General features: G+C 43.6%; 1 protein-coding gene and 1 pseudogene across 1 annotated transcript in view; one reads left to right on the top strand and one right to left on the bottom strand.

Moving 5' to 3' along the window:
• LOC127432975 (protein FAM163B-like) overlaps positions 1–760 on the bottom strand; it is a 54,871-nt gene extending 54,111 nt beyond the window's left edge. The window contains exon 1 of the mRNA XM_051684530.1: positions 67–760. The gene's annotated coding sequence lies outside the window, so the exon portion shown is untranslated. The remainder of the gene's footprint in view (positions 1–66) is intronic.
• A 2,900-nt stretch (positions 761–3,660) lies between these two features.
• LOC127432685 (dopamine beta-hydroxylase-like) overlaps positions 3,661–26,958 on the top strand; it is a 60,178-nt pseudogene continuing 36,880 nt past the window's right edge.

Genomic DNA, 26,958 nt, shown 5'->3' with positions numbered 1-26,958 from the left:
TGGATAAATAAATCGAAATAAATCACAAATATGCTGTAAAGAAACCCGGAGAGGTGATATTCTTACCTACACGAAGGTTAGAATTGAATCAGAGCACATCTGCAGAAGTAACGAGGCTCAAACGACAGTATCGAGGCTTAATAAATGACTGTTTTACCCGAGTGAACTGTTACGGAATCCGCGTAACTGACTTTCGTCGATTTCTTGTCGACTTTCGGTGTCCAAAAACTCCTCAAACATGAAGAGAACGGGATGGAAAGACAATAATGCGGCGTTTTACCAGTCCAGTCCCAGGCTAAATTAAAGGGTTCCTTATTTCACATTCGTTTCTGCGGAGCTGTCAACATTGTCAATATCCTGAGCGAGTTTCCTTAAATGTGACGAGGAAAAAGCTCTGAGAGCAACAATAATAATAATTAAAATGCTGAGGTAACCCAATTTTAAGTCCTTTTCACTAGATAAAATCTACGTTTAAGTAGTCCGTAAATGAAGTGCCGTTAAAACGTTATTCCACTCGTGCCGTTTTTAAACCTCCTCATATCTTCGCATCTCCATATCACAATGCACTCCAAGCTCCGTGTATACCTGCTGGAGATGTCAGTGTTTCTATACTTCTTCTTCTCCTTGTGCAAGAGAATTAAATGGGAGTATGAAATCTCAGCTTGTTTGTTCTCAGCGCTCGCGATGCTGATTTGCCGTATGTTTGGTGTTGCGCGATCTTTTCCGCGGAATAATTGCTGCTGTTTGTCTCGTGCAGCTGAAGTCGACTCCACTGTAAATCTGCGCGCGGAGTGGGATGAGACGGTTTTACAGTTCCGGGCACTGACTGACGATATATGCGGCTTTTAGGAACTGTGATGTGATCTCAACGAATCCAGGGAAGCATCGTAAATTCATCAGAGCGCTTTATTCCAGTGGGGTTTTGTATTCAAATCTTAAAGGAATAGTTCACACAAAAATTAATCTCTCATCATTTACTCACCCTCATGCCATCCCAGATGTGTACGACTTTCTTCTGCAGAACACAAATTAAGATTTTTAGAAGAATATCTCAGCTCTGTAGGTCCCATACAATGTTGAATGTTGACCAAAACTTTGAAGCCTCAAAAAAAAAAAAAAAAAAAAAAAAAAAAATAAAAAATCACATAAAGGCAGCATAATCCATACAACTGCAGTGGTTAAATCCATACCTTCAGAAGCTACATGATTGGTGTGGGTGAGAAACAGATAAATATTTAAGGCATTTATTATTATTATTATCATTATTATTATTATTATTATTATTATTATTATTATTATTTTACTATAAATCTCCACTTTCACATTCTTCTTCTTTTGTTTTTGACGACTGACATTCTTTGTGCATATCGCAACCTACTAGTCAGGGAGGAGAATTTATTATAAATAGGACTTAAAATTGATCTGTTTCTCACCCACACCTATCATATCGGTTCAGAAGACATTAAACAACTGGAGTCTGTGCTTTTTGGAGCTTCAAAGTTCTGGTCACCAATCGCTTGCATTGTATGGACCAACAGAGCTGAGATATTCTTCTAAAAATCTTAATTTGTGTTCAGCAGAAGAAAGTCATACACATCTGGGATGGCAGAAGGGTGAGTAAATGATGAGAGAATTTTCATGTTTGGATGAACTATCCCTTTAAAAGTCAATGTGGTCCAAGTTCTTTAAGTGTTATTTCAATAGTAAGCACATAAATTGTGTTTACGGTCATACACATTTTAAAAGAACCTTGTATTTTACTCCTTTAATGTTTAAGTCTATTATTGTAATGGTACATTAAGAATATCACATCAACGATTTTCTATGGCACTTCAAAAAGGTCCAAGCAGAGACTATTTAACTGAGAAAGACCACTTGTATTAACATGAATCGGAGAAAATGGAATGCCCAATATTGCAAATACAGGACAGGAAGTCCTGCCTTACAGGTTTATGATACCATTGATGTCAGATTTGAAATATATACTTTGTGTCATGACTCTAGTGAGTTCACCGGTTTGTTTTGTTTGTTTTGTCATTTTCTCTCCCTCATATCTCTCAGGCATGGCCAGCATGCATGATCGGGGTTTCCATGGGAGCACTGATTGTTCCCGGGGGAACACTGATCATGCCAATGATAAGTGTGCCGAGCAACACCCGTTCTCCTCTAATTCACTCCCTTTTTAAGCCCGTCGTGTTCTCAGTATCTTTGCTAAATTGTTGTTTGATGCTGAGTACTAACCTCACTCTCCCTGCTTAGTTGGTCCTGTCTTGTGTATCTGTTGGTTGCCCACGTGCTGGGTGTGTGGTTGCCTTCCAATTTTGCTGCGTGTTAGCTGGTCTTCCACGTAGGATACCTCATCTCTGCCCACGTGTCAGGAGTTAAGATCGTCCATCTCTGCTGGCCGTTGTTCAGCACTTCACTAAGCTTCAACGGAGGATTCTACGAATCTGTTCCTGACTTCCACAACACACACACTCATCCTACAAACACACTCTTCACAGATTGCTCCTTGTGCGGCCATGGTGCGCACGCTATCGGAGATCGCTTTCCGGAGCTGCAGCCGGGATCTTCGATATTCCACAACCCAGTGACTGCCCATATTTGTTGTTAATAAATCCTTTGAACTGTTCCTCTGATCTTGGGTCTGTGTGTCTCACTATCAGTTGTTACAGAACAATCTAGCCAAGTATGGACCCAGCAGAGGAATACACTCTTCGCTCCGCCCTCTCTCAGCAGGAAGTCTTGCTGGGATGTCAGCAGGATCAAATCTCTGCTTCGAACCGGACTCTGGAGATGGCAGCTTCGCAGCTCACCAAGCTCACCTCTTTTGTATAGCAGCTCCACCTATCTCCTGATGCTGGCCCTTCTCAGGAAGCTTCCTTAATAGCTCTGGCGGTTCCCCTGGCTCCTGGATGATTTGAAGCCCGTATTCCCCCTCCAGCCCCATACTCAGGTGATGCTGAATCCTGCAGTGCATTCCTTTCACAATGTTTCCTGTTCTTTATGTTACAGTCCTCCACTTTTGTGTCAGATACTATGAAGGTGGCTTGTGTAATTATGCTCCTCACCGGAAGGGCTGGCGAATGGGGTACTGCCATGTGGGACAACAGACATCCCTGCTGTGCTTCCTACCATGCCTTTACCACGAAGTTCCACCGAGTGTTTGATCGCTCGGCTCAAGGTTGGGAGACGGCGAGGGTCTTATCTGGACTGTCTCAATGGAGATCGACGAGTCTTAGATTATGCGATTGAATTTTGCACCCTAGCTGCTCCTTGTGAGTGGAATGACCACGCTATGTGGGATAGATTTCTGCACGGTCTTTCCAACAACATTCTGGATGAGATTTACTCTTTGGATTTGCCTCCGCGCTTTGATGTCTTGGTGGATTTGGCTATCCGAGCTGATCAACGCCTGACCCTACGCCATCGTTGATGCCACTTTCCACCTGCCCTGGCGGCTGATCCTCCTACCCGTTCTGCCTTTTCAGCCAACTCATCAGTATCACAGCCCGACACTGAGCTCTCTGCTTCCTGTCCAGTAAAAGACATCGCTTGTCGGTAGAAAATTGGTTACTGGCAAGCGCAACACCTTTGGACAAAACCCCTGGACTTCGGACACTTCTCCCGGCCCGGTTGCAGTATGGATCTGCCTGTCACATGGTTGATTCTGAAGCCGAAGGGAACTTTATGGATTTCGACTTGGCTTCTAAGTGGCGACTTCCTATGGTCCAGTTGGATAAACCCATCACCGCCCACACCCTAAGTGGCACACCGCTGTCTGTCATCACTCAATCCACAAAGCCGGCCACCTTCATCTCTGGCAATCATATGGAGCAGTTGCCTTTCTACCTTATCCAATCTCCATCGGCACCGGTAGTGTTGGGGCATCCTTGGTTGGTAACGCACAACCCACACATAGACTGGTCAACCAACACTGTTCTTGCTTGGAGTCCTTATTGTTTGTTGCACTGTCTTAACTCAGCTGTTTCTCCTGTACAGTCTTGTGTTTCGTTGCAGGATGAACCAGCGGACTTATCCGGAGTACTGTTGACATACCATGACTTGAGGGCGGTGTTCAGCTGGTCCTGTGCCACAACCCTTCCTCCTCATCGCCCATATGACTGTGTGATTAAACTGCTTCCTGGCACTTCGCCGCCTCAGGGATGGCTGTATTAGCTCTTGGCTCCCGAGAGGGAGGCCATGAAAAGGTATATCAATGATTCTCTGGCAGCCGGTCTCATCCGCCCTTTCTCTTCGCCGGCAGGGGCGGTGTTCTTCTTCATGGAGAAGAAGGATGGCTCGCTTAGACCCTGTATAGATTATCGGTGGCTGAATGACATCACGGTGAAGAATCTCTATCCTTTGCCGTTGATGTCCTTGGCCTTTGAACTCTTGCAGGGTCTTTACGAAGTTGAACTTATGCAACACTTATAACCTTGTCCGGATTAGGAATGGGGATGAGTGGAAGACAGCTTTTAATACCATAGGGGGCACTTTGAATACTTGGTTATGCCTTTCGGATTGATCAACGCCCCCACCGTCTTCCAGGGGCTCGTGAATGACGTGCTTAGAGAAATGGTCAGTCGATTTGTGTTTGTCTATCTTGATGATATTCTGATCTTCTCCCAGAATATCCAGGACCATGTGCAGCACATCAGGCAGGTGCTTCAGCGACTGCTAGAGAATCGGCTGGTCATCAAGGCGGAGAAGTGTGCTTTTCATGCACAGTCGGTTCCGTTCCTGGAGATTCTCGCAAGCCATTGTGGAGGTTTCTGGGTTTATAAGGAACTACAGTCAGCTCGCCGCACCTCTGTTGGACCTCACCTCCACATGCACTGATTTTGTTGGTCCCCGCGAGCTGAGGCCATGTTTTCTAAATTAAGGGAGCGGTTTTCTACCACACCCATCCTCGTTACTTCTGATCCTGTAAGTCAGTTTGTGGTGGAGGTGGATGCGTCTGAAGTTGGTGTTAGAACGGTCTTGTCGCAGCGCTCTCCCTCGGATGGTGCGATATGCATCCGTGTGCTTTTTTTCACACCTCTTAACAGCAGCTGAATGGAATTAAGACATCGGCAACCGAGAATTACTGGCTGTCCGGTTGGCCTTGGTTAGAGGGTTCGGGGGTCCCTTTCGTGGTCTGGACAGATCATAAGAACCTATAGCAGGGGTCAGGAACCTATGACTCATGAGCCACAAGTGTCTCTTTGTAAAAAATCAAGTGGCTCGCTGGGTGTCTCATCATTCATCACCAACACATGATTGTTTAAAACTTTCTAGAGATAATTTTCCTGCAGAAATTGTGGGTGCAATTGCAAAGCTTGAAGTCAGTGACACAGTTTTGATTTCCTTTCTCCCAAATTTGTTGTACAGTCTAATCCTGGTAAACAAGGTTTGAAATTAATACCCGCCAAATGCGGATTTTTCATGCGGAGTGGTAATTTTGCTGATGTACCAGCCACTGTGGAGGGCGACCTGTAAGACTTCTCGGAGTGATATGACAAGAAATTAGACACAAAGACGTGCGTATGACGAAACATGTGTGATTATATTTTGAAGTACAGACGAAAGAAAAGACGCCGATGCACATCTGATTTGATATGTGTGCAATGAAAGTGCTTCTCCAAGACACGCACATGTATAGAGTTCTGGGCCTCGTTTCCCAATAACTATTAATCTTAGTGGTTAAGAGCATTTTCTACTAGCGATTTTATGAACGTACGTTATTTTTTATGTGTGCCCAGAGTGTGAAATAGCACCTGCCACCCTCCAAATGCGACGAGGCTCAATCCAGTTTGCAAGCTCCTCGTCTGAATACAGGTATTTCATGCGTGAGTAATTTTGCTCATACCCGCAACAGGTGGGTGACCTGTAAGACGTCTCGGAGTGACACATGACAAGAAATGCTGTTAGTCACAAAGACGCGCTTGAAGAAACTTTATTATATTTGATAATATAAGAACAGAAAAGCCGTCATTGCTTGTGTCAAATTCGCTGTTTGTTAAGAGGCGTGCAGCGGGACCCTGTCTCGTAGTTTCATTTGTCTGAAAACTGTTTGCGAGAATAGTGTTGTCTATGAGAATGCTGCAAATGCATTTTGCGTTTGAGTTTCACTTTATTTCCACAGAGCAGTTCGCTCTTATGCATTGTGAATGCAACTCTGCAGGTTTAGTAATATATATATATATATATATATATATATATATATATATATATATATATATATATATATATATACAGTTGTGCTCAAAGGTTTGCATACCCTGGCAGAAATTGTGAAATTTTGGCATTGATTTTGAAAATATGACTGATCATGCAAAAAAATTGTCTTTTATTTAAGGATAGTGATCATATGAAGCCATTTATTATCACATAGTTGTTTGGCTCCTTTTTAAATCATAATGATAACAGAAATCACCCAAAAGGCCCTGATCAAAGTTTGCATACCCTTGAATGTTTGGCCTTGTTACAGACACACAAGGTGACACACACAGGTTTAAATGGCAATTAAAAGTTAATTTCTCACACCTGTGGCTTTTTAAATTGCAATTAGTGTCTGTATATAAATAGTCAATGAGTTTGTTAGCTCTCACATGGATGCACTGAGCAGGCTAGTTACTGAGCCATGGGGAGCAGAAAAGAACTGCCAAAAGACCTGCGGAACAAGGTAATGGAACTTCATTAAGATGGAAAAGGATATAAAAAGATTTTCAAAGCCTTGAAAATGCCAGTCAGTTCTGTTCAATCACTAATTAATTCGGGGATCTCTTGATACCAAGCCAAGGTCAGGTAGACCAAGAAAGATTTCAGCCACAACTGCCAGAAGAATTGTTCAGGAAACGAAGAAAAACCCACAGGTAACCTCAGGAGAAATACAGGCTGCTCTGGAAAAAGACGGTGTGGTTGTTTCTAGGAGCACAATATGACGATACTTGAACAAAAATGAGCTGCATGGTCGAGTTGCCAGAAAGAAGCCTTACTGCGCCAATGCCACAAAAAAGCCCACTTACAATATGCCCGACAACACCTTGACACGCCTCACAGCTTCTGGCACACTGTAATTTGGAGTGACAAGACCAAAATAAAGCTTTATGGTCACAACCATAAGCGCTATGTTTGGAGAGGGGTCAACAAGGCTTATAGTGAAAAGAATACCATTCCCAATTTGAAGCATGGTGGTGGCTCACTGATGTTTTTTTTGGGGGGGGGTGAGCTCTAAAGGCACGGGGAATCTTGTGAAAATGTATGGCAAGATGAATGCAGCATGTTATCAGAAAATACTGGCAGACAATTTGCAATCTTCTGCACAAAAGCTGCGCATGGGATGCTCTTGAACATTCCAGCACGACAATGACCCTAAGCACAAGGCCAAGTTGACCCTCCAGTGGTTACAGCAGAACAAGGTGAAGGTTCTGGAGTGGCCATCACAGTCTACTGACCTTAATATCATCGAGCCACTCTGGGGAGATCTCAAACGTGTGGTTCATGCAAGACGACCAAAGACTTTGCATGACCTGGAGGCATTTTGCCAAGAAGAATGGGCAGCTATACCACCTACAAGAATTTGGGGCCTCATAGACAACTATTACAAAAGACAGCACGCTGTCATTGATGCTAAAGGGGACAATACACAGTATTAAGAACTAAGGGTATACAGACTTTTGAACAGAGGTCATTTCATTTTTTTCTTTGTTGCCATGTTTTGTTTTATGATTGTGCCATTCTTTTATAAGCTACAGTTGAATATGAATCCCATAAGAAATAAAATAAATGTGTTTTGCCTGCTCACTCATGTTTTCTTTAAAAATGGTACATATATTACCAATTCTCCAAGGGTATGCAAACTTTTGAGCACAAATGTATATATATATATATATATATATATATATATATATATATATATATATATATATATATATATATATACAGTACTGTGCAAACATTTTAGGCACTTGTGAAAAATGTTGCATAGTGAGGATGTCTTCAATCTCTCAGTCTTCAAATAATGACATAAATAGTTTTCATTTATCACTTAATGTCTTACAAAGTCCAGTAATCATAAAAAAGCTAAATCAATATTCGGTGTGACCACCTTTGCCTTTAAAACATCACCAATTCTCCTAGGTACACCTGGACACAGTTTTTCTTGGTTGTTGGCAGATAGGATGTTCCAAGCTTCTTGGAGAATTTGCCACAGTTCTTCTATCTATTTAAGACTCTCAATTGCTTTTGTCTCTTTATCTAATCTCAGACTGATACGATGTTCAGTGGGGGGCTTTGTGGGGGCCATGACATCTGTTGCAGGGCTCCCTGTTCTTCTATTCTAATCTTTTCTATTTGCAAAAGTAATGTTTGGGAGTCTAACATTTATATTTCCTATTGACACACTAAAGCTGAAGATATAAATAGCCATCTTAAGACAAATGCTTTTGTGAAACATCTTATGTGCCTAAGACTTTTGCACAGAACTGTATATAAACTCAGCAAAAAAAAAAAAAAAGAAAAAAAGAAACATCCTCTAACTTTCAACTGTTTTTATTTTCAGCAAACTTCAGCAAACTAAGACATAAACTGAACAAATTTTACAGATGTGTGACTAACAGAAATGGAATAATGTGTCCCTGAACAAAGTGGGGGTCTAAAGTAACAGTCAGTATCTGGTGTGGCCACCAGCTGCATTAAGTACTGCAGTGCATCTCCTGCTCATGGACTGCACCAGATTTGCCAGTTCTTGCTGTGAGATGTTACCCCCACTCTTCCACCAAGGCACTTGCAAGTTCCCAGATGTTTCTGGGGGGAATGGCCCTTGCCCTCACCCTCCGATCCAACAGGTCACAGACGTGCTCAAAGGGATTGAGATCCGGGCTCTTTGCTGGCCATGGCAGAACACTGACATTTATGTCTTGCAGGAAATCACGCACAGAACGAGCAGTATGGCTGGTGGCATTGTCATGCTGGAGGGTCATGTCAGGATGAGACTGCAGGAAGGGTACCACATGAGGAAGGAGGATGTCTTCCATGTAACGCACAGTGTTGAGATTGCCTGCAATGACAACAAGCTCAGTCCGATGATGCTGTGACACACCGCCCCAGACCATGACAGACCCTCCACCTCCAAATTGATCCCGCTCCAGAGTGCAGGCCTCGGTGTAACACTCATTCCTTCGGCCATAAACGCGCCTGGTGAGACAAAACCACGACTCGTCAGTGAAGAGCACTTTTTGCCAGTCCTGTCTGGTCCAGCGAAGGTGGGTTTGTGCCCATAGGCGACATTGTTGCCGGTGATGTCTGCCTTACAACAGGCCTACAAGCCCTCAGTCCAGCCTCTCTCAGCCTATTGCGGACAGTCTGAGCACTGATGGAGGGATTGTGCGTTCCTGGTGTAACTCAGGCAGTTGTTGTTGCCATCCTGTACCTGTCCCGCAGGTGTGATATTCGGATGTACCGATCCTGTGCAGGTGTTGTTACATGTGGTCTGCCACTGTGAGGACGATCAGCTGTCCTTCCTGTCTCCCTGTAGCACTGTCTTAGGCGTCTCACAGTATGGACATTGCAATTTATTTATCTGCGGTCCTCATGCCTCCATGCAGCATGCCTAATGCACGTTCACGCAGATGAGCAGGGACCCTGGGCATCTTTCTTTTGGTGTTTTTCAGAGTCAGTAGAAAGGTCTCTTCAGTGACATTAATTGCCTACCGTCTGTAAGCTTTTAGTGTCTTTACGACCATTCCACAGGTGCATGTTCATTAATTGTTTATGGTTCATTGAACAAGCATGGAAAACATTGTTTAAACCTTTTACAATAAAGATCTGTAAAGTTATTTGGATTTTTACAAAATTATCTTTAAAATACTGTGTCCTGAAAAAGGGACATTTATTTTTTTTGCTGAGTTTATATATATATTAAACAAAGACAAAAGTGATTAAATCATAATATAATAAGACACCTTGAACCTAAAATTGCCCCCCCATCACATGTCCAGCGGGCTGGTTATTTGTTCCATGATCTGCCCGGACGCACGTGGGGTCACTCATCCAACGTCGCTTGTCATCTAGGGGCAACTCACACCCAGACACTCATTAGACAGCGATCCTGGTGGCCATCATTTGCGCAGGACGTACGTCGATTCGTAGTCGCTTGCCACATTTGTGCGACTAATAAGACGTCCTGTGAACCCCCAGCCAGGCTCTTCTAACAGCTGCCTGTCCCTTCGAGACCCTGGTCATACATAACCATGGATTTTGTAACTGGTCTCCCCCCACCCCCCCCCCCCATGGCAACACAGTTGTTTTGGCTGTAGTGGACCGGTTCTCGAAGTTGGCTCATTTTATTCCCCTCCCCAAATTACCTTCAGCGAGGGAGACAGCGGTAGCAGTCAATAACCACGTCTTCTGCATTCATGGCCTCCTGGTCGATGTGGTTTCTGACAGAGGCCCCCAATTTGTGTCACGTTTTTGGGCAGAATTCTGTCGACAGCTGGGGTTTACGGTGAGTTTGTCCTCTGCGTTTCATCCCCAGACAAATGGGCAAGCTGAGCGGGCGAATCAGGAGCTGGAAAAGGCCCTGCGCTGTGTGGCCTCCCATAATCCATCGTCTTGGAGCGATCATTTAGTCTGGGTCGAGTATGCCCACAACTCCTTGCAGTCGTCGCCTACGGGGTTATCACCCTTCCAGTGCAGCCTCCGTTATCAGCCCCCTCTGTTCCCCACACAAGAACCCAACATACAGGTTCCGTCCGCCCACGCCTTTATCCAGAGGTTCCGAAGCACCTGGAAAGCTGCCAGAGAAGCCCTCATACGGACTCGCGCTCGCATTAAGAGGTTTGCGGACCGGCTAAGGCCCCAGCTTGGGTCCCAAGTTTATCGGTCCGTCTCAAACAACCTCCTTACCTTTAGCGTATTCACCCCGTTTTCCACGTCTCCAAAATCAGTGAAATCGGCAGTTTGTTTTGTTTGTTTTATCATTTTCTATCCCTCATGTCTCACAGGCACGGCAGGCATGCATGATCGGCATTTCCATGGAAGCATTGATTGTTCACTGATCATGCCACTGATTAGCGTGCCGAGCAACACCTGTTCTCCTCTAATTCACTCCCTTCTTAAGCCCGTTTTGTTCTCAGTATCTTTGCTAGATTGTTGTTTGATGTTGAGTACTAACCTCACTCTCTCTGACTAGTTGGTCCTGTGTCATGTATCTGTTGGTTGCCCGTGTGTCGTGTGTGTGGTTGCCTTCCAGTTGGAGGATACTTTGTCTCTGCCCGCGTGTCAGGAGTTAAGATTGCCCATCTCTGCTGGATGTTGTTCTGCACCTCACTAAGCTTCAACGGAGGATTCTACGAATCTGTTCCTGACTTCCACAATGCACACTCATCCTACAAACACTCTTCACGGATTTCTCCTTGCGCAGCCATGGCGCGCATGCTCTTGGAAATCACTTCCCGCTGCTGCAGCCTGTGCCTGGATCTTTGTCATTCTACAACACAGTGACTGCCCAGATATGCTGTTAATAAATCCTTTGAATTGTTCCTCTGCTCTTGGGTCTATTTGTCTCACTATCGCTCGTTACTTTTGAACGTAATCTTAACCAACCGTTTTGGAGTTTTCAGTCTTTCCCCATTGAAGATAGGAGCTGTACTTTCACGCTCCTTGTATCCATTGAAAATAGCTGCCCAGGAGCATTCCCAAGATGTGGACTGACTTGCTTTGAAAGGAACTTTGGTCCAAGGCAGTTGTTGTGAAATGCGATTAAACAGTCATGTAAGTCATATTTCCATTTCTCATTGATTGCTGTTTCCCGATTTGCAGTTTGATGGAACCAGTTCCATGGTCCTGTTTACAGTCAACAGTGCGTATAATTCTTCTTTGGAGGAATGAGCATTGAGAATTACACCCACCCTCACATCCTCCATTCCTCTCACACATAAAATGTTGATGTGAGATCTACTGTAGGTGAACATTTCATGTCAGCCACTGATACTGCCATTTCCTTCAAGCCCTTATCTGCAAAAATCTGTGTGTAAGGGTGAACTAAAGCCTGAACAAAAGGGCTGCCCAGCAGAACTGGACAAAGGACGAGATCAGTAGTAGTCCATCTGTAAGGCCTGTCATTGATTTTGGCCAACATGATAATGACTGGTAAGATACTCACGGCAAGTGCTCAGCCATAAAGTGACCCTTCTGTCCAGTTGTAGAGTGGGCTTCAGTATGTGGTCATATGGTTTCTTCAGACTGACAGACATTTACACAAGCATTCTTTTTTCAGATAATATACAGCAGATTTTAAAATTTAATTCAAGTTTCTCTGTGACAAAGTAAAATATCAGCCTTCACCCCTATGGAGCTAGAACAATGACTAAAGTCTTTGATAGTGAAATTTGTTAATTTGAATTCTAGTCATGTAATTCTAGACGTGAATTCTAGACATGTAACAAAACTTAAATTTTTTGTGGCATATTGGATACATTTGTATTTTTAAACAGCAGATTTAATATACATATACAAACTTAATGTAAAGTGTTACCACATATTTTGGCAATATAAAATCTGCAAAAACAAAAAGTAAAAAGAAACATAATAAACAAAGGAATATTACTGACTTCAAACTGTCTGAAAACACTATGTTTAGGGAAAACACTTTAGCTTCCATGTAGCATTAATATATGAATGCAGTGACACACATAATGCTTTTAAATACAATTTAAATTTGTCTCGCGTCGAACAGGTCTGTTTGGTCAGCGGTGTGCTAACCACTGGGTGGTGCAAGTAAATAACCCAACTTTGCTAGAACTTTGGCCTAGTTTTTTTACAACTGAATGAGAGATTTGTATTTGGAGTTCTTGAATTTCTTCTTAATCTGAAAATTTGAACCTGTACTTCTATAATCTGATTTTTCAGCTAATTCCACCTCTAAAAAATGTGAAAACAATAAATAAAATGTTTTAAAATATGCCGCAGAAGTTTTCACTTAAACACCAGACTGATCACACTGGAAAGTAGGTCCAGGTTTTGCATCTTAAATCGGTCTGTGCATACTGAAATTTGAACCATGGCCCTCAGTGGCCAAAGCTGGTTGTTGACCAGTTTCTGGGTGAAATGTCCACAGAGTGGCGCCAAAAGAGAGTTGTTTTTAGTTGTAAATGATGTAATACAGTTAACAAGAATGCATATTTGATTAACTCTACCCCTAACCCAAATGGCAACTCTAACCTAACCATCAGTGGAGTAAAAATGTCATTTTAGAGCAAACATTGTAGCATGATTATTTCCTACCAGAACCATGTCTCAGAGGTTGCTTGTGCAGTACACTATCAGTAGAGCTAGAAATAATTGTTTTCATGTTCAAATTGATGCAAACATGTCTGATGGAGGATGGTACTTGCCAGGAATTTGGCTGAATGGGGTTGATTTCTGGGTACATGAACGTTCAGAAGCAACATGTCGACTTCCTGTGGGATCATGAACACCAGTAAATTTTGTCAACATGAAATCAAAATCAACCCGTTGTTAAAGCACTTTCTTTCTTAGTACTTTATTAAAACACATTTGGTCTAATTGTGCACAATCTGTGCATTTTATTCCAAATGTAAAAAAAATAAAATAAAAAATAAAAAATCGTCATAATCTTTCGACAAAATGTAATAATTTTCTCTGGCAATTAAACAACTTTCCTTGTCGTCTGTTGTCATGGATTCTTCCTATATGATCTGTCTCTACTGAGACACTGAGAAAAACAACGCTTTCTTTTTTTTTCTTTTTCTGTTCATGTTCAGCTTGTTTGAGGTAATGCTGAATGACTGAAGGACAGTTACAAGCTGGATAATGTCAGTTTGTGCCTCGAGCCATCCTATGTGTATCTGTATATGTCAAAGCCCACTCTTTGTTACATTTATGTGTATGTGACTTGCAAAATATACACTAAAGCAGTGGTTTTCAATGGGTGGACTGTGACAAAAATGAGTCACAGATGTGTTCTTATAGGATCACTGACAGCAGGACTAAAATAATGCTTAATGCTAATAATAAAATACAACTCATTATATAATTACCATATAAAATACCATGCAAATTTAGGATAGCAAAATAAATAGGCATATCAACTTTTAAAAGGGAGGAGAAACAGCTTTCCATGTCTATTTTTGTTTTGCCAACATGGATAGGTTGCATAACATGTCCTCATCCTCGAAAACCATGAACGAAACTACGTAAGGTAAAGAAAAATAAGGCACAGACTACACTGAATATGGGTTCACTTGCAGTAAGGGAGAAACATGGTTTGCACAGGCCACAATGTGTTTTGTGCAGCCTGATTTCATTAAACTTGCGTGAATGTGGTGACATTTTTGTATGTTTCCCTGCACGTATTGCGGTTCCAGGCAGAAATGTCCAGTGTGTAGCGCTAAAAGCGAGTAAAAATTTCTCCCAAACAGATTAATAGGTTAATACTCTATTAACCCACACAAGAACCCAACATACAGGTTCCGTCCGCCCACACCTTTATCCAGAGTTTCCGAAGCACTTGGAAAGCTGCCAGAGAAGCAGATTTTGTCAAATCAACAAAATCAACCTAAACCTTAAACCTAAATTTAACCAATAGTGTCATGAAAGCATATGTGTGATGAAAAGTGCAATTGCTGAAGCAACCACGTCATTTTGTGGTGCTTCTATGACATTTTTGCATCACATGTCGACTTTGTCTCTGTCTTCAGGACTCGTATCCCAGTCCTTCACATTTCAAGTGCAGTACTTTATCAGTTGAGCTACCGATTTTCCTTGTCACTCTATGCCATGATAATAATTTTGTATATTGTCAGGCCTATGCAATCCAAGGAAATATTAATATATTTAAATGTTTGATTTTAAGAACTTTTTGTTAAATTTTGTTCGATAAACAATTTTAGTATTGTGTTTGGTTGCCACTTGATGTCTAATGTAAAATTTGAATCCTGCAACAAAACTAATAGAGAACCACTGCACTGCAATAATTAAAAGCTGTTCTTTATTTTGTTTCTGCAATATGGAATTTTCTCCTTCTGATTTGTCCTTCTGCCAAAAAACATTTCAAACCTTTTCTATTTTAAGGACAGCAGATTTTTTGGTCATTGGTCTATTTGTTTAATCTTTACCATCCCTCCCACACTTTCCCTGTCTGTCTTAATTTCTTTGTCTTTCTGCTTCCTTTCTCTCTGTCCTCATCTCAAGAGGATTTGTCCTCTTTCATTCCCCACACTTCAGTCCTGTTCTTCCCTTTTATTAGTGGTGTTTTCTGAACCAAACATTACTGTTTCTATTGATCAAACTTTGTTTGAAATCTCAGTAATCAGCTTTAAACTTATTGGGCCTCATTCATGAAGCACACCAGCTATTGGTGGAGAGGAGAGAATGGAGTGAAGTGATAAAGCCAATTAATGTATGGGGATTATTAGGAGGCCATGATTGATAAGAGCCAATGGGGGGAATTTGGTCTGGACAACAGGGTTATACCCCAACTCTTTTCAAGAAGTGTCCTGGGATTTTTAATGACCACAGAGAGTCAGGATCTCACTTTAACATCTCATCTGAAGGACAGTGCCTTTTTTACAGTATAGTGTTTCCATCTCTGTACTGGGGCATTAGGACCCACACAGACCACAGGGTGCACACCTGCTGCTGGCCTCCCTAATACCTCTTCCAGCAGCAACTGTAGTTTTCCCCCTGAGGTCTCCCATCCAGGTACTGACCAGGCTCAACCCTACTTAGCTTCAGTAGGCAGCCAGTCCTGAGCTACAGGGTGATATGGCTGGTACTTGGTAGCTGTGCAGTGTGTTAACCTCATTCTCCTGGTCTGAAGAACCATTGCTTTTCTAGACTCCTTCCTAGAGCATTCCGACTCCCATGCCGGAGATCACCGTTTCGAATCTCACTCGGGGCAGGTTGAGTAGGACCAGTCATTTGGCATTTTCCCGACAAAAAATAAATGTCCTCTAATGTGACAGGTTGGGCAGTTTCTTCTTTTGATATGAGCTCTATAATTTAGGTTTCACTGATAAATTGTGTTCAGTTCATATCCTGGTCTGTGTTAATGCTGTTAAACCTAAAAAATAAACACATATCATGGGCAGGTGTATTCAAAATACAATGGGAAAAAATAGAAAAAGCACATCCTGCGATTACTTCCTGGTTCCCATGGGACCAGAACCTGTGTCTCGAAGATTGCTCGTGCAACGCTGTCAGTAACGCCACAGGAAAAGGTTTGATCTGATGCAAAAATATCAGATGGGGGATGCCGCTTGTCAGGAATTTTTCACAATGGGGTCGACAAACACATAGCAACATGTAAACAACCACTCAGAACACCATAATTACCACACAGCCACAGCCTGACAGACGCAAAAACTATTCGAGTTCTGTCTATTTTTGCGAAACATTAGTCCAGCAGCACACCATGTGTGGTGTGTCATAGGCCTGATGATCTGCTACTGCATTCCACAGAACAGCCATTTCTACGGGGCACCAAATGGCCCTCTGACCTCGTGACTTAATTTCATTACCGGCTCAGACCGGCATTTGTTGCTTTCTCATCCCATGTTCACACTCCCTCCTGCCATTGTCACAGGGACCTAAATAACCTGTTATTCCTCAAACAAGGTATCGATGTTTCTTAATTGAGACAACACAATTGGCAGCAGCTGGACGGTGTCTCTGTGGCTCCAGGGCATTTGTATTTGTGTGCATGTGTGTTAGGGAGATTGCTATTGCATATGTTTTATCTCAGTATCTTTTTTTTTCTTTCGATTAACACTTTTTATTGACTCCAACAAATGAAACAGAAAAACAAAACATACATGTACAGAATCAACTTTTAACCCCCATTATTCCCTTTTCCCCTCCCAATCACCAACCATCCCTGTGGTCAAAGCTAAAATACACACACAAAGAAAAAAAAAAAAAAAAAAAAAAAAAAAAAAAAAAAATATAATTGTGCCACCATATTAATTTATTTAATTATAAAACTAAAATTTATGACTTGGACCAAATAATAAAGAAAAGCAGCCAATAAGTGCCCAACATAGATGGGAACTCTTTCAATACTCTTTAAAAAGCATCCCAGGGCAATACCTCAAGAAGCTGGTTGAGAAAATGTCAAGAGTACATGTCTGCAAATTCTAGGCAAAGGGTGACTTTGAAGATGCTAAAATATAACACAGTTTTGATTTATTTTGGATTTTGTTTAGTCACAACATAATTCCCATAGTTCCATTTATGTTATTCCATAGTTTTGATGACTTTACTATTGCCTAACTTTCTATCTGACATTTCTTCAAATGCTACCACCCTACCCATCTCCAAGCACCACTCCCGAAATGAGGGTGCTCCAGCCGACCTCCATCCACTAAATCTGTCTAGGGGCCTGGGTAACTCAGCGAGTAAAGACACTGACTACCACACCTGGAGACGTGAGTTCGAATCCAGGGTGTGCTGAGTGACTCCAGCCAGGTCTCCTAAGCAACCAAATTGGCCTGGTTGCTAGGGAGGGTAGAGTCACATGGGGTAACCTCATTGTGGTCACTATAATGTGACGCTCTCGGTGGGGTGTGTGGTGAGTTGTGTGTGGATGTCTCTGTGGTAATGTGCTCAACAAGCCATGTGATAAGATGTGTGGATTGACGGTCTCAGACGTGGAGGCAACTGAGATTCGTCATCTGCCACCCAGATTGAGGTGAGTCACTATGCCACCATGAGGACTTAGTGGGCACTGGGAATTGAGCATTCCAAATTGGGGAGAAAAGGGAGAGGAAAAAAAGAAAAAAGATTAACTTGTCTGCTGATCATAACACTGGCTAGAACCCAATTTCTTATGTATTTATCCCCTATATAAATGACCGCCCCATCGCCTAAAATACAGAGTCTGGGGCAAAATTAAATCTGAGTACCCAATACGTCACATATAAAACTGAACTCTCAACCAAAATTCTTGGATCTTAACACACCACCAAAAAACATGGGTTGTGTCCCCATCTTCTGATTGGCATCGCCAGCAGGTGGGTGTGTCTTTATGACCAAGCCTATACAATCTAGTGGGGGTCCAATAGAATCGATGTAAAATCTTAAATTGCATAAGGAGCACCCTTGCATCTCTAGATGCAGACTTGACGTTTTTTAGAATCCTAGCCCACACTCCCTCCTCCAATACTATGTTTTTTTTGGGGGGGGGGATTTTTCCCCTTTTTCTCCCAATTTGGAATGCCCAATTCCCAATGCGCTTTAAGTCCTCGTGGTCACATAGTGATTCGCCTCAGTCCGGGTGGCAGAGGACGAATCCCAGTTGCCTCCGCGTCTGAGACAGTCAACCCGCGCATCTTATCACGTGGCTTGTTGAGCGCGTTGCCACGGAGACATAGCGCGTGTGGAGGCTTCACGCCATCCACCGCGGCAACCACGCTCAATTCACAATGCGCCCCACTGAGAACAAACCACATTATAGCGACCACGAAAAGGTTACCCCATGTGACTCTACCCTCCCTAGCAACTGGGCCAATTTGGTTGCTTAGGAGACCTGGCTGGAGTCACTCAGCATGCCCTGGGATTTGAACTAGCGAACTCCAGGGGTGGTAGCCAGCATATTTTACCACTGAGCTACCCAGGCCCCAATCTCTAATACCATGTTTAAATCTTTCACCCATAATCTCTTAAGAGAAGTTGAAGCTCCATCCCCCAGACTCTGAATTAGCAGGGAGTGATAAACTGATACTACATGACCTTTTCCAAAGGCAGTAATCACCACTCCCAGAGTGTCTGCCACTTTACGGGGGTGTATGCTACTCCCAAAAATAGTACAGGGCAGGTGGCGCAGTTGTAAATATCTAAAGAATTGAGACCTGGGAATCCCAAAATGTTGAACTATATTTTCAAAGGATCTCAACACTCCATTCTCATACAGGTCACCGAGCATATTAATCTCCCTCACAATCCACTCTGTCCAGCAGAAAGGGGACTTTACATAATTTTGGGTTCAGCCATATGCTTGAAGCAACATTTAAATAAATGTCTGAATTAAACATTCTGGACACTTTTGTCCATACTGCATGCAAATGCAAGATAACGGGGTGTAACTTAACTTCTCCGGTTAGTTTGATAGAAAGGCTTTGTAATGGCGAGATAGGGGCAAGAACTTCCTGTTCAATACGAAACCAGGGAGGGGCTCTCTTAGGTGGAAGCAACCAATGAGCCAAATATCTGAGATCAAATGCATAATAATGAAACAAAATATTGGGTAGTCCTAGCCCACCTATGTCAATCGACCTATGTAACATACTGAAGTATAATATGCGATGTTTACCATTCCAAATGAAGGACTTCACTATGCTATCAAATTGCATGAAATAAGAGAGGGGGACATCTATAGGGAGAGATTATAGCATGTAGTTGAATTCTGGAATACAATTCATTTTAATAACATTAACCTTCCCAGTCATAGATAAATGTAATGAAGCCCACCTGCCCACATCACTTGAAAATCTAACTCTAACTAAATCACACAAATGTTCTGGGAATAAAATACCCAAATACTTAATGCCCTGTTTAGGCCACTGGAAGGCGCCCAGCTGAAAAGCCGTTACTGGGCACTACGCTGTCAGAGAAGCTTCGAATTTAGACCAATTCACTCTGTATCCTTAAAATAAATTAATATTTCTGTGGAGCAAGGCATAGATCTAGTAGGGTCAGAGACAAATAATAAAATATCATCTGCGCAAAGCAAAAGCTTATGTGACGCACCTCCCACCACCACCCCTGGAAAATCATTCTCCTTTCTTATCGTGGCTGCGAATGGTTACAGGGCAAGACAGAACAATAAGGGGGAAAGAGGGCAACCCTGCCGGGTGCCCCAATCCAGAGTAAAATAATCTGAAATGAATCCATTAGTTTGAACAGCTGCTACCAGGTGTCTATAAAGTAACTTAATCCACCCAATAAAAGTATTACCGAACCCGTACATTTCCAAAATCTTAAAAGATAATCCCATTCTACTATATCAAACACTTTATCGGCATCAAGCGAGATGGCAGCGACCGGAGTCTGATCGTTTGTCACTGCCCACATGACATTAATGAAATGCCTAATGTTATCAGAAGAGTTACAGCCCCGAATAAACCCCACCTGATCTATATGTATAAGAGATCATAACTTTACTTAATCGGTTAGCCAAAATTTTGGACAATATTTTAACCATGTATCCCTTTTGCAAAATCCTGAATTACAACAAATGTTAAAGGCTGAAATCAGTGTCTATATGGAGACCAACTGGTCCTCAGTATCCTCTGTGGGCGTGGATTGGGAGGCACTTAAGGCGGTTCTTAGGGGCCGGATCATACAGTATGACGCATTCACCAAAATATCCAAAGCACAAGAACTCGTGGAATTGGAAGGGAATATTAAAAGTGCCAAGGCAGAGCTGAAACACCGAATGTCGTCTAATGGTCTCAGAGAATTGACCCAAAGATCCAAGCGAGTGTAAGAGTTACCGTCCAATTTCCCTGATCCAGCTAGATTTCCAGCTATGGTAGAATGGGATTATCTTTTTAGGATTTGGGAAATATACAGGTTCGGGAGTACATTTATTGGTTGGATTGAGTTACTTTGTAGACACCCTGTAGCGGCGGTACAATCAAATGGATTAATTTCAGATTATTTTACTTTGAATAGTGGCACTCGGCAGGGTTGCCCTCTTTCCCCATTATTGTTCTGTCTTGCCCTAGAACCATTAGCAGCCGCGATAAGAAAGGATGATGATTTTCCAGGGGTGGTGGTGGGAGGTGTGGCACATAAGCTTTTGCTTAACGCAGATTATATTTTATTATTCGTCTCTGACCCTACTAGATCTATGCCTTGCCTCTACAGAATTATTCATTCCTTTTCTGTTTTCAGGATACAAAGTCAATTGGTCTAAATCCGAAGCTTTGGCTTTGACAGCGTACTGCCCAGTAACAGCTTTCCAGCCAGGTGCTTTACAGTGGCCCAAACAGGGCATTAAGGATTTGGGCATTTTATTCCCAGCAAAATTGTGTGATTTAGTCAGAGTTAATTTTGACCCCCTAATAAAAAGGTTTTTGAGCAATGTGGGTAGGTGGACTTCATTACATTTATCTATGATCTGGAAAGTTAATGTTATTAAAATGAATTGTATTCCAAAATTAAATTACTTGCTGCAGTCTCTCCCTATAGATGTCCCCATCTCTTATTTCAAGCAATTTGATAGCATAGCGAAGTCCTTCATTTGGAATGGTAAGCGTCCCAAATTACATTTCAATAAGTTATATAGGCCGATTGACAAAGGTGGGCTAGGCCTACCCAAGATTTTATTTTATTATTATTAATAAATATATATAAATTTGGTCTCAGACATTTGGCTCATTGGTCGTTTCCACCTGAGAGAGCCCCTCCCTGGTTCTGTATAGAACAGGAAGCTCTTGCCCCTATTTCACCATTGCAAAGCCTTTCTATCAAATTAATCTAAGAAGTTAAGTTACATCCCGTTATCTCGCATTTGAACTCGGTATGGACAAAAGTGTCCAGAGTGTTTAATTCAGACATTTATTTAAATGTTGCCTCGAGCATATGGTTGAACCCCAAATTATGCATCAACAAGTCCCCTTTTTTCTGGCCAGAATGGATTGGGAGGGGTGTTACTACTCGGTGACCTATATGAGAGTGGATTGTTGAGATCCTTTCAAAATTTGGTTCAACTTTTTGAGATTCCCAGATCTCAGTTCTATAAGTATTTACAGCTGCGCCACCTGCTCTGTACTGTTTTTGGGAGTGGTTTACACCCCCCTAAAGTGGCAGATACACTGGGAGTTGATTATTGCTTTTGGAAAAGGTCATGAGGCATCAGTGTATTACTCCCTGCTAATTCAGAGTCTGGGGGACGGAACGTCAGCTTCTCTTAAAAGATTACAGGAGAAAGATCTAAACTTGGTATTGGAGGAGGGAGTGTGGGTTAGGATTCCAAAAAACGTCAAGTCTGCATCTAGAGATGCAAGGGTTCGCCTTATGCGATTTAAGATTTTACATAGGGTCTATTGGACCCCCTCTAGATTGCATAGGCTTGGTCTTAAAGACACACCCAGCTGCAGGAGATGTCAATCAGAAGATGAAGACACAACCCATGTCTTTTGGGGATGTGTTAAGATTCAAGAGTTTTGGTTGAGGATTCAGAGTTTTCATAGTTAGGGTTAAATACTGATTCTGTATATATATGTTTTGCTGTTCCTTTCTAATAGATGAATCAGTAAAAATGTTAATCGCAAAAAAACAAGATTATAAAGACCACATTCCAACATTAGTGCATCCATCAAAACCCGAACTTCTCCCAGAACCAAACAAACAGAAAAAGAAAAAACATGCGCATTAACCCCGCACACGACAGCACCAACTGAGGTCCATCCATCAAAACTCAAACAGTCCATGCACGCCAATTAGAAACCCCGTGACAACTTTGCCATCAGACTACTCAAGTCAGGTGTTTCTATACAAATTTTGTGAGACAGAATTACATGGCAAAAGATAATCTATAAAACAAACTCCAGCCAATAGGTGGAATAAACACAAAGAGTGTGTAGATTCATCCATAAAACTGTTCTGAAGGTGTTTCCCAAACAGTCAAGCGGATGTTCAGTGAGCTGGTCCACTCGGCTGCAACATGAGTGCAACAAATGACTTAATCACTTCAATGTCTTGCAAGAAATACTCCACAAAGCAAACTCCAGCCAATAGGAGAAATAAGTACAAAGAGCATGTAGATTCATCCATAAAACTGTCCTGAAGATGTGTTCCTCTACTAAATAAACTCCAGCCACTAGGCTGAACCAGCACAAAAAAAAAGCGCTCAGTTCCTCGAACAGTCAAGTGAATGTTCAGTGAGCCGGTCAACTCAGCTGCAACGTGAGTACCACAAGATGACTTACTCCACTGACTTTATAAAGGACATCACTTGCTGTGGGCATGTAAATGTTTTACGGCCATCCTTAGCATCTATTCTCAATTTGCCCAGGAATATCAGTGCAAAAGCGACCTTCCGTTTACGTAAAAGTTTCTTGCATTCCTTGAATCGATCACGTTTCTCTCTTGTCGAAATCGCAAAGTCTGGGGAAAAGAAAATGCTGTGGTTTTCCCAAGAAAGCCTTCCTTTACTCCTCGCCTCGCGTAACACAAGATCTTTAACGGATGATCTCAGAAATTTGGCCAGAATTAATCGGGGGCCTGTTTCCTTCCGCGGATCGCCGAGAAGGAACCCTGTTTATGTCCTGTTATGTCGAGCAGATTCGGAAGGAGCCCATCCAGGAATTTCACCATATCCTGAGCCTCTTCGTCCTCAGGAATTCCAACAATACGACGTTATTCCGTCGGCTATGGTTCTTTATGTCCTCCAACTTCTCCCAGACATGCTCCAAATCCACCTTGGTCACTAGCGGATTAGCAGATAATTTCCTTTCCGATTACTCCAGATAATCGATCTGTTTCTCGACATCCCCCACTCTTGTAATCACCTCAGTGAACTTCGCCTCCATGGCAGTGATCGATCGACGTATCACAGCAAGATCCTCCAAGTCAGCAACGACCTTCATCAGCATTGCCGACATGCTCAGCATCTCTCGCCACATTTCCCGCACCTCTCCGACTAAATCGACTACCAGCCTCGCGACCTGCTCGGGGGGTGTCAGCTTGAGCACGTAAGTGTCTTTTAATGTCTCCAGAGCCTGAGGATTTTGAATTCTTTGAAATACTGTCCTCCCAGAACATTTATGGAACAGAGTGTATCAAATCTCACCGGTTTATGTCATAAAATTTTTTTAAACTAGCAAAGTGCGCAGAGCTCGCCGTTCACACGTCTGATCCTTGCATGGCATCACATCACTCTCTCTCAGTATCTTTTAATTTCTTGAAAGCCAAGTACAAGATGAAGACACAGGTGTTTCCCTCCAGAAGCACTGTTTTTAGAAATAGTCTCTCTATCAGCAAATGGCAGAGCACGAATCTGTCACACATGCTGTAAAATGTCGAATATAAAGTACCCCTTCAATGACAACTAATAGTAAATGCATCACACATGTATACAAATATACTTATACAAACTATATATCAGACATAAAAACAATTATTAAATGCAATAAAATGACAAAACTTGTTTCTGATTGGACAACCATGATATGGGTACACAAATATTGTTGTATAATGACAAGCTGTATAATCGACTCTTGTTTCAGGCCACCAATTCTCATATAACAAAATAATTTAGAATAAGAAAATAATAATGTTCTAAATTTTACAATAAATAGATTTTTAGAAATATGCGTTTATATTTATAATTTAAATATCTGTTTTATAAAAAATACCTATAAATATAAATAATCACAATAAATATAAATAAACTGTAAATAAAATTAAGTTCCCTATCTGTCACTCACTCGACGTTGTGTCGATGTAGTGACACTAGGGGTCACTCTTGGGAGCCCAAGACACCTCTGGTCTTTGATAAAAGGCCAATGAAAATTGGCGAGTAGTATTTGCATGCCACTCCCCCGGACATACGGGTATAAAAGGAGCTGGTATGCAACCACTCATTCAGATTTTCTCTTCGGAGCCGAACGGTCATGCTCACTGAGCTGAATTACTACTGTTCATTCACCTCTGCTGGATCTGACAGCGCGTTTCAGTGGCTTCTCCCTCCTCTGCACTGGTGCACTGCAGAGAATGCCCCTGGGTGCTTCGGCAGAAAAAAGAGAGTATATTTTCTGAAAGAGTTTACTTCTCTAAAAGAGTATATTTCTCTAAAAGAGCGGCACACACGGCATTTTCTCTAAAAGAGCAGCATTTTTAAAGATGCCTTTCTGATTGTGTGTTATTCCTGGTTGCGGTCGTAATCTCTCAACTTTGGATGGTCATGATTGCTGTCTTTCGTGTCTGGGCGCGACCCACATGGAGGCAGCTTTCGTGGATGGTTCATGTTCTCACTGTGAGAACATGACCATGGCAACGTTGCGGTCAAAGCAAGCCACCCCAGCGGCTCCCCGCCTCGATCCTTCTACCTACAGGTATGAGGCCAGCGCAGCAAGCATTGGGGGCGATTTGGGGACCCCAGTGGGATCGCCTCCACTGGGTATCCCCCCACGGACCTCCCATTCCCCAGCACGCTCGTCTGCCCCAGTCATCTGCCCCTTCCGGATGAGTCCGCCGGCTCGTCTCACGGCCTGTCTGGCCTCTTGTTCGGAGCCCGTGAAGATGATGAGCTCTCGAGCACAGCATCGGGCTGATGCAGAAATGATGGACATGCTTTCCCGGGCGGCTGCGAGCATCGGGTTAGAGTGGAACCCTCCGCTCTCCCCTGAACTCTCGCGGCTCGATGATTGGTTCCTGGGTTCGCGGCGCCGGTCAAAGCAGCCACGCCCCGCTCCAATGCCTTTCTTCCTGGAAGTGCACGAGGAGCTGATGAAGTCGTTTACTGCCCAGCCCTGGTCCCGCAGTTCCCCTGCCCACACTACTCTCGATAGCGGGGCGGCCAGGGGCTATACGGCGATTCCCCCGGTGGATAAGGCGCTCGCAGTGCACCTATGCCCGCAGAGCGCCGCCACCTGGCGAGGACGCCCTAAGCTCCTGTCCAAGCCCTGTAGGTTCACATCGTCCCTGACGGCTAAAGCCTACAGCGCTGCTGGACAAGCCGCCTCTGCCCTGCACGCCATGGCTCTCCTGCAGGTCCACCAAGCCAAGGCATTGAAAGAACTGCACGAGGGTAGTTCCGCCCCAGATTTGATGCAGGAACTGCGCTCGGCGACCGACCTCGCTCACCGAGCGACAAAGGTCATGGCACGGTCTCTCGGGCAGACGATGGTCACATTAGTGGACCAGGAGCACCACCTTTGGCTCAACCTGGTCTAGATGGATGAGGCCGACAAGACACGGTTTCTTGCTGCCCCCATTTCCCAGGCTGGCCTATTCGGTGACACCGTCAAGGGCTTTGCCCAGCAGTTATCGGTGGTGAAGCAGCAGACGGAGGCTATCCAGCATATCCTGTCCCGGCGCGGCTCAAGATCCCACACCCCGTCTGCTTGTCGCCAAGGGCCTCCCCCTGCTGTGACTGCACCGGCTCCGCCATAGCCCGCTCCTTCGGCCCGGCCCCAGCGTGGAGCCCACCGCAGGAAGCAGATGCCACACGTCTCACAGTCGGCTGCTAAGAACCCACGGAGGTCGTCAAAGCGCGACGGGTGACCCAGGGACAACGAAACCCACTCACCTGGAGCTGGTAAGAAGACCACTCCAACCCCCGGTGGAGGGCCGGGTAGAAAATCTTTTGTTGCCTTTTTGTTTGATTTCACTGAAATGGCTGCGGTATCCAACAGTTCAGCAAAAGAGCGGTTTCCTTCCTCCCTGGGTCACATACCGGTGTGCACGGTCGTCATCACGACTACCGTCCATGGGTTTTTCCTTGCAGGATTGGCGCTCCAGCAGTGGTCTTCCCACCCCTGAGCACCCAGCTGTGGCATACAGCCGCCCCGATGTGGCAGTCTCCACGGGTTTCGAGGACAGGCCTCTTCCTCCCCCGTCCCAGGCTGTTCCGGGGTGGTCACAAGGAGCCAGGTAAGTGCTTCGATGTCCCTAGACTCAGCATGGCCACGACATGGTGTGGCACCTCGAGCTCCGCCCCGCTGCGAGGCCCCACCTGCCGGTACGTCCGACGATGTTGTCCCCTTGGTCCCCCTTGCGCGGAACTTGGATACGTGGCTTGCGCTTTCCAATCCGTCGCGATGGCTGATCCAGACCGTCCGACTCGGCTACATGATTCAGTTCGCCAGGCGCCCACCCAGGTTCAGCGGTATCCACTTCAAATTGGTCAAGGACAAAAACGCTGCTACCTTGCGCACGGAGATCGCTACCCTCCTACGGAAGGGTGCGATAGAACCTGTCCCTCTGGCCGAGATGAAGAAGGGG

This window comes from Myxocyprinus asiaticus, chromosome 42 (assembly GCF_019703515.2).
Source record: "Myxocyprinus asiaticus isolate MX2 ecotype Aquarium Trade chromosome 42, UBuf_Myxa_2, whole genome shotgun sequence".
NCBI classification, from domain to species: domain Eukaryota; kingdom Metazoa; phylum Chordata; class Actinopteri; order Cypriniformes; family Catostomidae; genus Myxocyprinus; species Myxocyprinus asiaticus.
This window is presented reverse-complemented; position numbering and strand designations above follow the sequence as displayed.